The 13885-nt window shown below is 34.1% G+C and overlaps 1 protein-coding gene across 2 annotated transcripts in view; it reads left to right on the top strand.

Moving 5' to 3' along the window:
* The window catches only part of GRIK2 (glutamate ionotropic receptor kainate type subunit 2), a 364036-nt gene that overhangs the window by 282520 nt on the left and 67631 nt on the right, over positions 1 to 13885 (top strand). The gene's annotated exons all lie outside the window — the stretch shown is intronic.

Below are 13885 nucleotides of genomic sequence, written 5' to 3'. Positions count from 1 at the left end.
ATCCTTTCAGGTAGTTGTAATGAACTTGCACAAAGGTCTCCCTATGGCTCCTACTCTTCAGGCTAAATACCTCCATTTCCCTCATAAGACGTGTGCTCCAGACCCTCCACCAACTCTGTTGTCCTTCTCAGGACATTCCAGCACCTCAGTTTTCTTCTGGTAGTAAAAGGGCTCAGAACTGGACACAGGTTTCGAGGTGTGGGCTCATTAGTGCCAATTACAGGAGAACAGTCATTGGCCTGGTTCTGCTGAGCACTCTGTTGCTGATGCAGGTCAGGATGCCATTGGCCTTCTTGGCCACCTGGGCAAGCCACTGCTGGCTCATATTCAGCCAGTTGCCAACCAACAAACCCTGGTCCTTTTCAGCTGGGCAGCTTTCTGGAATAGTGGCTGCTCTTCCCACAGCCTGTAGCTCTGCATGGGGAAGTTGTGACCCAAGCGCAAGATCGGCACTTGGCCTTGTTGAACCTCATGCATTTGGCTTCAGCCCATCGATCCATCCTGTTCTGATCCCTCTTCAGAGCCTTTCTATCCTCCAGCAGATCAACACTCCCATGCAACTTGGCATCATCTGCAAACTGACTGAGGGTCCATTTCATCTCCTAATCCAAATAATGGATAAAAATATTTAACAGGATCAGGGTCAATACTGAGCCCTGGGAAACATCAGTTGTGACCTGCTGCCAACTGGATAATATATAACTCCATTCACCGGTCTTTGGGCTTGGCCATCCAGATGTTTTTTTACCCAGCAGAGTATAGCCCTCCAAGCCATAAGCTGTGAGTGATCAAAAAGAAATATTGAAAATCAATTTGCAGGAAAAATCTGGATAAGTCATCATGTGATCTATTGTGGTTTGAAGGACACACGAGAGCTTTTATTCTATTAATACATTGTATTAGTAAACAATTATTTACTAGCAAATGATATAACTTATCTTAAAATATTTGTTTGTATATCTTTGCATTTGAAAACCAAAATCTGTTACTTCTCAACAAACTACAAAAAATGGCAAATACCATGGAGGCCTTTGAAGACTTGAATTTCTTGGTCTTTCTTTGAAGAACTTTGTCTTCTTCTTTCTTTGAAGAACTCTTAATTTCTTTTGCTGCAGGCCAGTGGCAAGACAGAAACAGTTCTGTTCCTCTTTCTTTAGCTCTCACTGTCTTTCTGTGTCTTTCATTTTTTAATTTTTTTATAATACTGATGCCTTCCTTGACTTACAAGGACTCTTCCAGAACTGTTTAGAAGCTTCTATTTGACATTTCTGATAGAAGTTTCATGCACTCTTACATACGTTTCCTCCTTCTGAAAAAGGAATATGTTCCCTAAAGGAACTTTCTGTGAGGAAGGAGTACTAGCACCAAAAATTTTCTGTGATTTGATAGGAATGCTTTCTACCTCTTCTTTCACCCTATTGCCTTAGCTTGCAAAGAAGCTTTGAGGATAGTTTCTTTGATTCTGAGACTTTTATTTAAGCCTATCCAGGTAGTTATCATTCAAGTGTATTTTTATTCAGGCTGAATTGCTAAGGAACTTACTAGAATTGAATTAAAACAACATCTTGGTTTCTTAATTTTTTTTATGGTTACACCTTGTATTCCTGATGCAGTTTTGGTTCCTTGAAGAGCAGAGATGGTTCATAGCTCATTACAGATGTGCAGTCCAAAAATGCCATTCTAGTCAGGAGTTTGGCTACCCCTACAATCAGAAGTTAGTGGAGGAAACTGATTTTTCAGTTTCCTCTTCCAGTCACAATCTGTTCATAATGAAGAAGATTTGTCAGTTTCAGAAGCTGTCTTTTCAAATCAGATCATCAAAGATGAAAGGAGGGTTGAAGGAACCATGGGGCTTATTTCACCAAAGTACTGAGGCCAATTAATTCTACATGATTATTCATCTCACAAAAAATTTCTAGATTCCTTTCCAAGCTAGAGCTTGATTTCTAAATACTTCAAATAAATGTCTTAACACTTGCAAAAAAACATTGAGACTTGTCTTAATTTTTAGGTACTCAATTTTAATTTCCGAAGTGTAGAATTACTTTAGTAAATTGAATCTCTAACTTTTAGGGTAATTAATATAAAAGCAAAACCACCAGCACTGACAAAGACAGCAGTTGCAATAACTTGTGATTTGCATTTTCTCTTTCATTTTTACATTCGTTGACATTAGTAATGAAATCGAGTGATTAAAAACATCTGGTTCTTAAGTATTTGTCACTCAAATTTTTAATATATTCTTCACTGTATTGCATTAAACTAACCCTATTTTAATGTTATCAACTACTACTGTAGTTAGTTTTGCCTCATGGGTAAAATGTTTGGCAAAGGTAATTTATTATTCTTTGTAGATAAAGGTATTGTAAAAGAAAGTTTGGCATCCCTAAAATAATAATGAGTAAAAGCAGGAATAGGGTGTATTCCTGAAGCTTCTCCAAATGCATAGGGTAGGACTGTACTAAAAGGAGATTGATGAATTGGTACATTGGTATAGAAAGGTTATAAATTGTTGACTGAGAGAATATAATAGGAAGACGTAATAATATCCTGTGTTTTGGTCTCAAATCCAGAAAACACACACCCACACAATTTGTTTGACTAGGAAAGATGTAGCTTTTGAAACATAACGTAAGGCAGGTTCCTCCTCACTCCAAAATGTAGATACCCACTTTCCTCTTCAGTGGTCATCTAGGTGCCCCTGGCTGACTGGAAAGAAACTGAAAGGCACCAGAAAGAAATTCCTCTGTACTAAGCAAATGTCCTAGAAGGACAGCACTCTCCAGAGTTATAGAAATTAACATGTATTGGTAGACAAACTTAGGTTAGTACTTGGGTGTAGATACTTAATGTGTAGGTAGCTAAAAGTATTTAAGAAGAATCTTATAATATTAATGGTAATTTTCAAGCACTAGACACTTTTCATATATGTATAAACTACAGTTTGACTGTAGGGAAAGTTGGTGATTTAAAAAAATCTATGCACTAAAATTAATTGATTTTACAAGGAATAATGCACTTAACTCCAGTTCTATGGTAAAACTGACTGGCTTAACTATTACAGTGGCAATTTTTGTTTTATTTAAGATTAATGGTTTAAAAACTGCAAAGAAATTCTTTTCTAACATGTTGGTACTGAAAATAATACAAAAAAAAAAAAAAGGAAAAATCTCCCATAGAAAAAGTTCATGTTTTGGCTTACAGTCTGAGTTGAAATATAGCCAAAATTATGGTCTGTGTATGTAAATGTTGTATTTAGAAAGACTGAGCTGGTCAAAATGAGTAAGCCAGTGAGTGCAAGGGCCTGTATTTCAAAAACAAAACAAAAGAAGTAAAAATAGAGAATAAACATGATGCAATATTTTGATTTGTTTATATGGCTCCATGTGCTTGATCACATTAGAGGTTCAGTACATTTATCTTCCACCAGCAGAGCAGGTGTTGCTGTGTCATCTGCTGTATAACTTGTCATTTTTGTTACATTTATATGTTCAAATTTTTTAAAATTAAATTAGAGAGACAGGCTTTTGATGTGTTTACTAGCAATGAGTTTACCTTTTTTACATATTTTGTAGGAATTATGTGGCAGCCTTGACACATTCTATGTCAGAATTTTCATGGAAACTTGAAATTAAAGGTTACAGTTCAGCTTGCATATGGGAGATTAGCGGGATGACACAGCAAAATTAACAACCTCGTTTACAGGAAAAATAAAATTAGCTGACATCCAGAAAAAAAATACACCCTCTAACAGATTCTAAATCATTAATTATGCTTTACAAATTTTATTTTTCTATAATTTTGGATTTCTTACTTAGAAATTAGAGCAGGAAAATTATTGCAGCTAGAATAGAATATTTCAGATGGAAGAGATTGAGAATAATCACCTAGTCTAACTGCCTGAGCAATTCAGGGCTGACCAAAAGTTAAAGCAAATTATTAAGGGCATTAACCAAAGGTCATTTAAGCACTGTCAGGCTTGGGTCATTGACCACATCTCTAGCATGCCACTGTTCCAGTGTCCAAAAGCTGTTTTAAAAATTATTGCTAAAAAAAATCATGATTTCTCACCCCTGATTTTGAAGTAAGAGTTTTGAAGTGGATTGTTTAAAGTAAAATGTATACCAAAATCTATAAATGGAGTTTCACATATATTTTTTTAAGTGTGTTCTATATCTCTGTCTTGTAAACAATCAGACTATATTTTTAGTAGTAAGCAAAACAAGACAGGATAATTTTTAAAATCAAGGTCACTGGATGAAACTTTCTTTTCCATCAAAATTAGGTAATCCTGTACAAATACCCCATTAGGAACAGTCTTTGGTATGTATTTTACAACTCCTGAACTGTTATCTGTATTTTGTTTCTATCCTGCTCACAAAAGAAAGTTTGTTTCTTAGTTGTACTGATTCAAGTTAGAGAAAATTAATTGTTGGGAGAGAAATTTAAGTTATAAATACATCCTGATAATCCTAAAATGGAACTAAATCTTTAATTTTTCTATTTTTATTTTCTAAACATAAGTCCCCATTGATTCCAGTAAGTATTAGGTATTTCAATACCTTTGTGAATCCAGGTCTAAAGACATACGAAAAGTAAAAAGGAAAAGAAAGGACCTAATTCTATGTAAGACCAAACACAGCATTAATTGTGGCCTCTAAAGCTTAATAAATCTGAAATTTCACAAAACAAATAAATAAATAAACAAAAAAAAAAATTCCAGGGGCTAGAGGAAAACCAAAGTGAAATGCAACTAAAACACCAATCATTTAATTGTTTCAATCTCTTTGAAACAAAGGTTATGTTTAATCTTGAATTTAAAAACTACTTCTCTTTTTGTCATGCTGCTGTTTTCCACAGCATTATAATAGAACTATTATGTACTTGATATCACTTACCATTTTAATTTAAAATTAAATATTTCATTACTGTATTATGTGTCAAAAAGAAATGATTTCATTTAGTTTGAAAATAGAATCTGATTTGTTCATATTCAAGGACAACAAAACAAACATATTCTTAGTTCTGATGTTGTCTAATGCACATTAGTGATTTGTAAACATATATTTGGAATGTATTTTAAGTGATGACTAATTCCAAGCTTATTTCCATAGTGAACACGATGTATTTTGAGATGGATTTTTTAAGTGAGACCCAGAATGGCTCCTCATTTGCTTAAAAAATTCAAACCCAGATCTACTTTGCATAATTTTACATAGACAACAGTTCAGTCTAAAGGAACAAATGGTCTTCTTCTCCACATACACACACATAAATGATGACTGCATGTTTGTGTGCATAATTTGCAAACAGCCTTTCCCCTGAAGGTATAGGAAACACACTGTTATTTTACTGCACTTCTTTTGTTGAAGAGGAAGTGGTGTCATTGAATAGAATTGCCTCATCAGACACTCTACAAAAGTGCCAAGTTGTAGCAATCAATAGGGAAATAGCAGATGTGAAGGTTAGTTGGCATCAAAGAATATGAGTGGGAAAGCTTTCCTATGGGAAAGAAAGTGCTTCATTACTCTTTATCTATACTCAGAATGTTGGTTCTATCAAGCTTTCAGAAAATTAGAGTATGATGGCTTTCATGACTCCAGCTCTGAAAGAGTCACTTTAAAAACAATTAAAAAGTTAGATAGCTATCCATCAGGGAAGTTGTACCAAGTGAACAGGATTTTATTAGTTTTTAGACTTAAATGGTGCAATTTTTTCTCTTTCTGAAGAAAGCAGTTACAGTGCAATGGCTCTGGGACAAGGACTGCCTCCCTAGGTAATCATTGTAGATGATGATAAATTTTGCTTTTAGAGCTGTTCATAGGAAACAAACAACATGTTATCTTCTCTAGAGTATGAATACTTAAAAACTGTAGCTCAGGAAGTTCCTTGTTTTGGAATTCCTTTGGATATTCATATTTATATATTTTTCTGGACAGTATAAGCGATGATGGTCCACACAGGAACTACTGCAGAAAAACTGAGTTTCAATACATCAGTCAAGTTCATCCTCTATAAGGAGATTGTACTGCCAGGAATGGTAAAACTGGAGAGTCAGTGAATCGTAGTATTTGTCAGTGGAAGAGCTTGAAATTTCTGATAGCAGTTGAATGCTTCTCTGAGCAATTGTGAAAAGAGCAGGTGTTAGGGAGGATAGAGCAGGGAAATACTCACTGATGGATGGTTTTGTTCATTCACTTTGAAAACTTATAACACAGTTTGTTTTTGAGAAAGTGAATTACAGATTTTGTGCGGTTGAGACTGATTATGCAGGGGTTTTTTTCTTTAAAAAAAGAGCTCAGTTTTTAATCCTATATCTTTCTCTAAGAATATCTCTAATTAGAGGGATGGATACATATTTCTTAAAAAACATTGAAGCAACTTTTTCTCCTCTTTAAATCAAAACACTGCTTAATCGAAGTTATACCTCTTATCTGGTTGATTAATATTTAGAGAAAATATATTTATTGGAATAAATTTACTGGAAATGTGAAGGAAGAGTCAGCATTAATTATCTAAAAGCACCTTCTCACTGAAATCCACCATGGATTGGAAGTTAATTGTCCCTGGTCCTTAGGCTCATAAACAAATAAACACTATGCACTAATGCACTGTGACACACTGAATCAGAGATTGCACTGACAGTTTAGGAGTTTAGAGCCAGAATGGAATTTGGTTTGCTGAGTACTCTGAAGTGCTTCAAATTCCCGCCCCTCCAAAGCTCACAACAGGGAAACAACAAAGTTCACAACAAAGTTCACAACTGAGGACTTTGACATTAAGAGCTTAAATGCGCACATTGTATCTGAGGGGTCTTCTTAGAGCTCTGTGTAATGATGTTTACAAGCAAGTTGCTTCTGCCTTCAGTACTTACAGATACATTTGGCAACAAGAGAAAATGATTTTGCCTTTGGATTTAAAACGAAGCTGAGGTGTTCGTGTCATACATTAGCTAAGACCAATATTTTTTTTCTCAATAAACAGAGACAAAAGCACCATAAAAAACTGTCAAATAATCTCACTATCTTGTGATTTTGCTGCTTTACCAAATTTACCAAAGCAAGCAAAACAGCAATAAGGTTTAAATCTGTATCTAACGTGCATTAAGTTTGCAACTCCGAAGCTTGCAATTAGGTTCTTGTTTTATGTAGAAAATCCACATTAGTAACAGAGAAAACAACCTTTAATTGTGCTAAGAATGTTAAATGTCAGTGTCTTGAAGTTACAAAAACACTCCAAGCTGAAATCTTCAGTGTTTTCTAATATGAGAGGACACAGATAAACCTTATTTCTATTGCTCAGAAACAAATTACAGAGTTTCAGCCAACTGTATCAGCTGCGAGCACTGAGATTCAGGGTTAAGTTTACTTGTAAGTGAGATGAACTGTAAGTTTCTGTTCTGACAGCTTTTCATCTGATCTAATATCCATTGCTTTAATCAAGATTGCTTTAGAAGTGTAATGATTCCTGTAGTACATTTTTGTTCATTTACTATATCTCTTATAGAAAGAACTCGGCTTTTACATATCTCTTTTATAGAAAGAACTACTATCAGAATTGCAGTTTTCAGACTGGGAAATCTGGTTGGAATATATTTAATATAAAGCATGTCCTCTAACTGTGTTTGTGTAAGTCACATTAGAATTTAGATTTTGCAAGCCACCATAAAAAAACCAAATAAACAAACAAACAAAAAAACCAAAAAACAAAACCACACAAACTCCCACAGACTGAAATTAGTGATAATTTTTGATTGCCATACAGGTAGGTGTCTCATTCATTAAATATTGCAATTTAGCTATATGAACTGTTTTGGGTTTTTTTTTACTGTAGTTCTCCTGAGAGTTTTCTGAAAACAATGAGCATTTTAATTGATTACCAAAACAATAAAGTCCAAAGAATTACGTTAAACTACTTTTCCCCAGGAACTACACAGAGACTCAATAAAAGATGAGGAATAGAGCTGCTTCAAAGCTCAGCTGTAGCAAACTTAACACATGGCTACAAGCAGGTGCCATGAAGAAAAAAAAAATGTTTATTAGGAGAACCTGATCCTGTAATTATGCTAGGATAATTTTTTATCATAATTCTAAATATAAGAAATTCCTTTTTCATAATGACATGCATTATAAAAACAATTGTATCATATGAAACTGTGCACTTTACTACGGAAAGTGTCTTTATTGCTTTTTTTTAAATGCTGAAATTTGTATTTCAATGCAATCGCAATTTATTGTGCTGAAAGTCTCTAGACAAATAGATGGGTATTGGATTAGATGATTTACAGCTGTAGCCTTCTACGTATGGTTATCAAAAGCTCCTTCCTATAAATTTTTTCTTAAACTAGTACACAAACAAATCCACTTTGCCAGAATGTGTTCTACTAAATTGTTCAACAGAAAGTACATGAAAATTTGCTGCAGGATGTTCAAAGATTACTGATGCAGAAATGTACAGAATAAACAGAGCAATGCTTTTACTGGTGACATCAAATGCATGACATTAACAAGTCTGGGGTATGTGGGGTGCTATTAAATTCACTGTGTTTTAATGAAACATGGAACTAACTGAACCCGGGATTCGAAAGATCTTCAAGAATAAAGAGATTTTTTTTTTTTAAGGCTAATTTATACATAGGAGGCCTAGAATATATCTATATATATATTTGCTAATATCCTTCCCTTCCCTTCTTTGTGTCAACTACACAATCATACCACTCCTTTCAGATTGGTAAAATTCATCTCTGGTTCCTGGTTGTCTTCGTGGTCTTGGTTGCTCCAGGTCAGTTTGTTCTCTTGGGACAATCTGAAAAATGATTTCTTACATTAGAGCTAATGCTTTTGAGTAATTGCACTTTAAATTCTACTTATACAGAAAATTATTTTAGTTCTAGTGTACAGTCAGAAAAAGAAAATCATACATCTATGCACTTTCTCATGAAAATACTATATTTTTTTCTTGTTTTCACAAGACAATTATGCCATGCTTATTCCAATGTTAGCTTCAGAGACTTGCAACTCAACTACCAGCTAATTATTGTATTAGTGATAATGTCTTGTGTTGTGGGTTGGTTTTTTGGTGGTTTTTGTTTATCTGTTGGTTTGTTTTGATTACTGTCTTACTTTTGTTTGCATCTAACACCCTCGGCACTATATTATTATAGATTTACATTAAAGCCCTAGTGTGAATTCAAATAGTTAAAATCTGAGTGAAATTAGCAATGTAGTGAAATTCACAAAAGGCTCAAGTCCCTGAATGGATTCGCACCAGTGATTTAATTTTCATGTAGTGACAAGAACTTCCCTTTGCAGTAGAATCCCATGCATTAATGTGATGATCTGGTTACCACTCTGAAGTAAACAAAGTGATTCAGCTTTCACATGTCCAAACATCTTCCAGTCATGGAAAGCTTTTCCCCTGCATTGGCCATCTGGGATCTTAACAGCTTGCTTGCCTTCAGCTCTCCTGGCACTTCCTCAGCCCTCAGCATTGTATTAATGCAGTGAAGTTTATACATGCTCAGTGTACTCAAAGTACAGAGCTGTATTATTACAGAGGCAGTTGAACAGAAAAAAACCTGCTTTATTAAAAAAAAAAAAAAAAGAAAGAAAGTAAAAGAATCAGCAAAAATCCACCTAAAACCCCTAACAACTCACAAACCAGGAAAAACAAAACAAAAAAAAAAAACAACATGAAGTAAACTAAGATTAACTTTTAACTGTTGTGTGGCACCTTGAACGTGTAACTGTTTATCCAGTAACCTAATTAAACCAAACTGTGACCAGAAAATAGGAAATTTGGATCTCAGTTGTGAAGTTCATAATACAAAATCTGTCTACAAAGAGTTTTATGGAGAGTTACACTCACCATAAATTTATCATAATACAGGGATGTAAATATTAATAATAGTGTGGCTCTGGAAGTTTTCTTGCATTTTTGTACATAAATAAAATTATTAATTTCCTAAAATATTTGTTATCTAATATTATATATATATATATTTTTTTTTTTTTTTCCCCATGGATACAGCTGACTGTACAAGTTTGTGAAAAATAAGCCTATCACTTTTAAACCACAGCTGGTGATTTAAAGACAACAGGTCTTTAGTGTTGATTCCTCCCCAACAGCAGGACTCCTCTGTCATTGGACATTTTTGTGAAGATGTAACATCTGTTTTATATCATTCTGTCTGCCTAGCATTGGTATTTATCACAGACAGCAGAGAAATAAGTGCTTATTATGTGGCCTGAGATCAGAACACAAAAACCCCTTTTAAAGTTCAGAAAGGATGAACAAATCTCTGAGATTATTTGGTTGCAGGTCTGACGTTTAGGAGTGGGGTTTTTTATTTCTCAGAAAACTTATTTTTAAATTAGGTTCTCTGAAACTACATATAATGTTTTTTCCTCATTGTATTTCTAATCTCTGTGATGTCTTTGTGTCAATTCTGCACAATAATGACATTGTTAAATACAGCTAGATCTAGACCTAAGTCCTCTGCCATTAGTCTTGTGGTCCTTTTAAGTTCTTTTATAGTGGTTAGAAGTCATGGTTGAAAGCAATTACTTGGATTAATTTTATGACATGGATTTCACGAGATATTGATGCTTAGCTGTACTCTGTACTCAGTACTCTGGCTGCCCAAATCTCAAGGCCTAATATGGTGCTCCCTTTGCTTCTAGACAACAGAATGGCAGGCTGTCGTTCTCCTTTAGATCCTGATAAAAAACATATGGCTAGTGGTATTCCACAAGATGCCATGCTTTGACTCTCAGGTGACTTCATTTTCAATTACTTCATTTTCAATCCATCCATTAAAAATGGTTGACAATATCTAAAATTCAAGCAATAAGAAAAGGCTGCTGTAAATTGAGGTGAAAAAGAAAATAAATTTATTTTTAATCTCTCTCAGTGGAGAGCATGGGGAGGGGTGTGAGAGGATCCCACAAAAATCTTTTCAGGCCCAATGACATATTTACCCACAGGATTTTCCAGAAGGTCAGGTAAAAGTGGAAGGTGGAAGTCTTTCCTCATTTCTGTCTTCATGTTTTGAGCCCATTTAAAGTCTGGAGTTGTATGGACAGGAATGTGCTTTAGTAGGGTTCCTAATTTAATCATCCTGTTCTAATCGTACTACCTAATGAAATTATCTTGTCCTTGCAATTAAAAGATCTTTCAAAAAATTTATACATGCAGAAAAGCAGTTTCCAAACAGAAAAAAATACTTCATTGTAAAAATCTCATCAGTTTAGTAGGTATTTCTATCAAATTTCTCCTATGAATTTATCTGAATTCACTTATCTCTGGCTTAAACCAGGTCATTCATCTTCCATAATTTCAGAGCATAACATGACTGAGATTTTTATTTCACTTCTGTAGGTAATGTAAGATTGGGACAACCAGAGAATTTTTCTGTGGAGATATCCTCTTTTTCCTTTTCTGTTAACTGAAAACTCAACCTTTATGAATATCTTAGCTTGTAACCCATGAATAACTTTTGAAGGGCTAAAGAAAGTACTATAATTTTCTGACTGTATTTTTATTTAATTCTCAGTATTATTTTCATTCAGGAGTTTTGTAGCTACATTTTTTAAGTTTTGTAATTTTATAAGCAGTATTTTGCCCCTTTGGGTTATGTGCAAGTTGGATAGCTCATCCATTTACTTCAAGAAATTGGTTATTCTGGTTATTTCTTTTCCTCCCTTCTCATTGACTAAAACTTTGTCTTTAGTTTTGCTGGGTAAAAACTCCTTCTACTAAATCAGTAAAGAAGTACTATTCCATATTAATCTCTGTTTTTAAATATACTGTCCAAGTGCTAATCATAACCACAGTTTTTCTTATAATAGAAAGTGGTGAAGGAAGTAATTATGAATATAATAAATGTCTTTATTTTAAAATAAACTGCAGTGTTGATATATTAATTAAAGAGCATTATTATTGCATTAAATTTTTATAATAATCCCAAGTTTACCTGTCTAAATTACTCAAATAAAATTGTACATCCATCATTTCTTCTTCTAAGATGCCATCTGTTCCACAGATAACTTAGGTAACTAATTGCTGCTTTAGTCAAAGTGCAACATTTAAATCCTCAATTGCCACCTGTCCCTGCAGTCAGCAATTTCACTACTTTCCTAAGAAAGTTTGCTTCTGATGTTATGCAGAAATGACTAAGTCTGGCTGTTCAGAACAGCTAAGTGCCTGCTTCCAAGTCTCTCTGGGAACTAGCCATCCTCGAGGGACTAGTCTGGAAACAGAATGACTGGATCTTCCTTGATTCCAACAGTGACAGCAGTGTTATTATAACTTGGTTTTAGCTGGTGATTCAGTTTCTAGAGAATACATTAGAAAGAATAACTGGATTTTTTAATTCTAAGACATTTGGAGGGGAGTACTCTGCATCCAGATTCATTTCAGATGTACTGGTTTTGTGGATTATTATGACCAGAAGAGCAAATAGGTAAATAGAATAACATTCTAAGATAAGAGAAGGGAAAGAAAGCATTTAAAACATCTGGAAATTCAGGGTTTGCTGCACTGGAATGCTAATGTGTCTTATACCAAACAATGCTTTGCTACTTATTTTACACAGAGGGACTGTAAGTTTTCTGTCTTTTTGCCAATGGTATGCATTCAGGATGGAAGAAAAATTCTGTATAACTTGTATTTCCATCTTATTTATGCTCTTTAAAGTGTAAATTTTGTTCCTAGATAGTCTTTCAATTTAGATTATCATTGTTTGGTAACTTCAATGGACATATATCCTCTCCTTCTTGGTATGATGTCAAAGATCCAAAGGTGCAGGTAACAGGCCATTCTACTTAGAACATTGAGCATGAAAGTTTGTTGTTGCTTTTTTAAAGAAAAGCAGACAGAAAAATGGGGGGAAAAAAAGAAAGAATTGCTGCTTCATAGCAAGCTATGGATTTCAGACAAACTAGGATAGCTTTAATTTGTACTCTGCCTATTTGAATAAGGTATTTAACATAGTAATTACTTGAGTATTCATGTTCAGTAATTGCTATAGCACATCTGCAAAGAATCTAATTTCCTTGCCTTAATATCTGCAAAATATAGTATATTTTCTGATTATAATTTTTAATCTTCAATTTAGTAAAAGTAAACATTAAAACCAAAAACCACAAAAGTTAAAAAAGGCAATTAAAAATGTATATATTAAAATACAAAACAGTAATTTTGCTTATTGCTGTGACTTATTACATTTTGCATATTACTGTGGTAATGCTGAAGGGCTCACATCGCTATGCAGTATAAGCACCCAGTTAGTTAAAGCAAAAAAATTAGGAAGCCTCCCAGCTGGAGCTGATGATTGCCTCCATCAATTGTATCCCTAAAAATGAAGAAGAGTGAGGGAAAATACCATATTGGTGGAAACTAATATGACCACTTCCAGAGAGATTCTTTCTGGTCTTCTACATTCTCAGGAAATATTTTACCTGATCAATTAAATCAATTAATAACTGAGGCTAAGGTCTGAAGGAAACCTGTTCTGAGGTGCTAAAATTTAGTCTTACAATTTAGCTTAGTTTTGCTTAACTCTTCTAATAATAAGAAATAAACCTAGCCAAGCAACTGTCATTTCCATGGTGAATGGCTCGTGAACACATTTTAGTGTTAGTAAGAAAACAGTGCTTCCTTACAGTTTCTTTGGAATTTTTGTCTTTCTACAATATGGCACATACATAGCATATATAACACTTCCATTCTTGATTACATCTTTCTCAACTTGTCATTTATACTTCGTAGATGAGGAATTCCTTTTATACTCCCAAAGCTTGATCTTCCACTTCTTACATGTGACGTTAAAGGACATCAACAGTCCTTATGACTACATCTCACATCATTACCTCTCTGTTGATGT

The sequence above is a fragment of the Pseudopodoces humilis genome, chromosome 3 (assembly GCF_049639895.1).
Source record: "Pseudopodoces humilis isolate 2021_Gansu_Grassland_sample_001 chromosome 3, ASM4963989v1, whole genome shotgun sequence".
In the NCBI taxonomy this organism is placed as follows: Eukaryota; Metazoa; Chordata; class Aves; order Passeriformes; family Paridae; genus Pseudopodoces; species Pseudopodoces humilis.
Note: the sequence above shows the minus strand (reverse complement) of the source record. Positions and strands in the feature narration are given on the sequence as shown.